Source organism: Canis lupus, chromosome 2, assembly GCF_011100685.1.
Source record: "Canis lupus familiaris isolate Mischka breed German Shepherd chromosome 2, alternate assembly UU_Cfam_GSD_1.0, whole genome shotgun sequence".
Classification (NCBI taxonomy): Eukaryota; Metazoa; Chordata; class Mammalia; order Carnivora; family Canidae; genus Canis; species Canis lupus.
In genome coordinates, this window is record NC_049223.1 from 35014202 (window position 1) to 35018631 (window position 4430).

Here is a 4430-nt window from a genome sequence, read left to right on the forward strand (position 1 = left end):
TTGTAATATATACATAAATCAGCACCTTTAACTTACACAATGTTGTATGTCAACTATATTTCAATAAAGCTAGAAAAAAAAGTGTGGGGAAAAGCAGAAAAGCACAGATATTAGTTATAGCCCAGGCACAGGGTCGCTAAAGACCAAGACGTGATCACAGGATTATAGAATACTTCCCCTCTCCCCACAACATACCACCATATCAGTAAGCCTCCTGTGTAACAGAAGATTGCAACTGAAAGAAGTGCATGACTCAGCCTTTATTTAAGAAGGAGTATTGGGATGCCTGAGTGGCTCAGTGGTTGAGCGTCTGCCTTTGGCTCAGGGCGTGATCCTGGAGTCCTGGGATCGAGTCCCGCATTGGGCTCTGCGTGGAGCCTGCTTCTCTCTCTGCCCATGTCTCTGCCTCTCTCTGTTTCTCTCATGAATAAGTAAAATCTTTTTTTTAAAAAAAAGAATATCAAGGGAAATCCAAAGACAACAGGAGAGACAAAAGCAAGCAATTAGAAGAAATTTTAACTTCTGACACCTACAGCTAGGAGTAAAAACAGCTTCTAGGTAAATCAAACAGTAAAAACAACATAGTCCCTAGCAAGAAAATAAAAATTTCACACAAAAAGCCTATTTACTTAATTTCCTGTTACCTGGGACAACATGTCCAGCTTTCAGAAAAATTTACAGGGAACATTAAAAGAAATAAAGCCACAGGCTGAAGAGACAGAGCAAACAGAATCAAATTCAGATATGACACCCACCTAGAAGCAGCTCCTCATGCTCCTTCTGGAACCTCTGTCAGGTTCAGCCTCCTTGCCTCCACTCCAGCCTCTGCTGCAGCCTCCATCATGTCCACCAGGGTGACCTCGAAGTTCTACAAGATGTCCACCTCTGGTCCCTGGGCCTTCAGTAGCCTCTCTTACACAAGTGGGTCCGGCTCCCACATCAGCTCCTCTGCCTTCTCCCGGGTGGGCAGCAGCAGCAGCAGCTTCTGGGGTGGCTTGAACAGCAGCATGAGTGTGGTCGGGGGCTACAGTGGGCCCGGGGGCATGGGGGGCATTACAGCTGTCTCAGTGAACCAGAGCCTGCTGAGCCCCCTTAAGCTGGAAGTGGACCCCAACATCCAGGCAGTGCACACCCAGGAGAAGTTGCATATCAAGAGCCTCAACAAGTTTGCCTCCTTCATCAACAAGGTCAGGCACCTGGAGCAGCAGAACAAAATGCTAGAGACCAAGTGGGGCCTCCTGCAGCAGCAGAAAACCATTCAGCAACATAGATAACATGTTTGAGAGCTACATCAACAATCTCTGGAGGCAGCTGGACCTCTGGGGGCAGGAGAAGCTGAAGCTGGAAGTGGAGCTTGGCAACATGCAGGGGCTCATGGAGGACTTCAAGGATAAATATGAGGATGAGATCAGAGAGTGTGCAGACATGGAGAATGAATTTGTCCTCATCAAGAAGGATGTGGATGAAGCTTACATGAACAAGATAGAACTGGAGTCCCGCCTGGAAGGGCTGACCGACAAGATCAACTTCTTAAGGCAGCTGTATTTAGGGGAGATGAGTGAGCTGCAGTTTCAGATCTTGGACATGTCCATGGTGCTGTCCATGGACAACAGCCCCTCCCTGGACCTGGACGGTCCATTGCTGATCATTGCCAAGGTCAAGGCCCAGTACGAGGACATCACCAACTGCAGCCGGCTGAGGCCAAGACCATGTACCAGATCAAGCATGAGGAGCTGCAGACATTGGCTGGGAAGCATGGGGATAACCTCTCACATGAAGACAGAGATTTCCGAGATGAACCCGAGCATCAGCTGCCTCCAGGCCAAGATCGAGGCCCTCAAAAACCAGAGGGCTGCCCTGGAGGCTGCCATAGCTGCTACCAAGCAGTGCGGGGAGTTGGCCATTAAGGACGCCAATGCCAAGGTGGCTGAACTGGAGGCCACCCTGCAGCGAGCCAAGCAGGACATGGCCCAGCAGCTGTGCGAGTACCAGGAACTCATGAACGTCAAGCTGGCCCTGGACATTGAGATCGCCACGTACCGCAAGCTGCTGGAGGTCGAGGAGAGCCGGCTGGAGTCTGGGATGCAGAACATGAGTATTCATATGAAGACCACCAGCGGCTACTCAGGTGGCCTGAACTTGGCCTATGGGGGCCTCACTAGCCCTGGCCTCAACTATGGCCAGAGCTCCTTCCAGTCCCCCTTTGGCCCTGGCGGTTCTTCCAGCCGCGGCAGTTCCTCCAAAGCTGTGGTGGTGAAGAAGATCGAGACTTGTGGATGGGAAGCTGGTGTCTGAGTCATCTGAAGTCCTGCCTAAGTGACCATGGGTCCTCCCAGCCTCCTTACTCTTGTGGCCCCCATAGAGCCTTTGGGGGAAAGAGCTGTGCAGGGGAGCCTTGCTACAAGAGACCCCCCTAAGGCTCAGTCCCAGTCCTCAGCCTACCTTTAGGGGGAGTCTACTGCCATGAGTACCCCCTCTTGTCCATGACCCCAGCGGAAAGCCAACTCAAGTGTCTTTTCCCAAATAAAGCCTCTCATGTAGCTGCCAGTACCCCCCAAAAGAATTCAGATATAACAGAGACATTGGAATTACAATACCTAGAATTTAAAATAATTAGCATTAATGTACTAAGGGCTCTAATGAAAGAAGTGAAAAACACACAAGGATAAATCGGTAATGAAAGCAGAGACAGAAAAATCTAAGAAAGGATTAAATGGAAATGCTAGAGTTGAAACCCAAATCAATTGTATATGAGTTTTTTTCTTAAAGCAAAAACCCAAACAACAAAGCAAATGTTTTCTCCAATTCTCCCAGGAAAATTTTCTTACCACAGAGTGGCTATTGCAATTGCTGCAACACAACCAAATGGAATTAAAATCTTCCATTAATTTGAAGATATGATGGAAAAGAAGTAGCACAAGCAAAGACTATCTTTAACAGGGATCCCTGGGTGGCGCAGCGGTTTGGCGCCTGCCTTTGGCCCAGGGCGCGATCCTGGAGACCCGGGATCGAATCCCACGTCAGGCTCCCGGTGCATGGAGCCTGGTTCTCCCTCTGCCTATGTCTTTGCCTCTCTCTCTCTCTCTCTCCTCTATGTGACTATCATAAAAAAAAAAAAGACTATCTTTAACAGAAGTCTAAAATGAGGAACTTGAGATGCAAAAACCTCTTTCATTCCTCTTCTCTTTATAGCCAAAAGTTTTTTCAAGTCATCTTTATAAAAAGTCTGTAGATCTATATATTGTAAGTATATAACATGATTCAGTACTTTATCTTCTTCTTCTGTCAATATGGTAATTATTTCAGGTGATAGATGTAACCTTCAAGATTTCATGAAATAGGGCACCTGAGTGGCTTAGTCAGTTGAGCATCCAACTCTTGGTTTTGGCTCAGGGTCATGGGATCAGACTCCACATCTATCACTGTGCTAGTGTGGAGTCTGCTTGTCTCTCTCTCTCTCTCTCTCTCTCTACTTCTTTCCTGCACATGCTCACTCTCTTCCTCTCCAATAAATAAATAAGTAAATAAGTAAGTAAGTAAATAAATAAATAAATAAATAAATAAATAAATAAAATCTTAAAAAAATATTTCGTGAAATAAGGTCTGACAATTCACCCTGCCATTTGAAGAAGAAAAATCAGATATTTAAGGATGTGAGGAAGAATGACAGAAGTCTGTTATCAGGCCTGGCACTTCCAAAGCTGGGTAGAATCCATGTGATTGATCACTATGTAGACGCTGAAGGGAGTTGGCCAAATGTTTTTTTGCTGGAAAACATTCCAGGCAGAGGGGGAAATCTAGAGCAAAAGCCATAAGGAAGATATGTTCTTGATATGTCCAAGGAACAGTACAAAGTTTGATGTGGTTGGAGCAGAGAAAAGATGATCAGTAGAGCAGTAGGAAATGAGGTAAGGATGGTAAGGGGAGAACAAGACAATTTGGGCTATTTTACAGTAAGGCTTTGCCTTGTTTTCTGAGTGAAATGGGAATCTAGGACTTCTCTTTTCAGGACGAGAGTGATATAGCTAAAGTCAGTCTGGCTGCCATGTTGAAAATACAATGCAGGGAGGAAAGGGTAAAAGCAGAAAGATACAATAAGAGGTGATTTCAGTCATCATAATGAGAGGTTATGACTACCTTGGACATGGTGGTAGCACCTGGGAAAATAAAATAGTAGGATTCTTGGTATTTTTTCAACTTTGAAAACTTCAAATCTATAGAAAACTTGCAAGAATCAGACAATGAAAATTCATATATCCTTCACTTGTATTTACTAATTGTTAACACTTACCTTATTATCTCTCTATATATACAGATATTTATGTATTTTTTAATATGTATTTGCACACACACGTACATATATATGATATATATGTATATAGAGAGATAAAGATAAAATGTTAAATGATTTTTATAATGTTACATGAATT

At 44.8% G+C, this 4430-nt stretch overlaps 1 pseudogene; it reads left to right on the top strand.

Moving 5' to 3' along the window:
• Positions 1-824: 824 nt before the first annotated feature.
• Positions 825-2932, top strand: LOC607162 (annotated as a pseudogene).
• The last annotated feature ends 1498 nt before the right edge of the window (positions 2933-4430 follow it).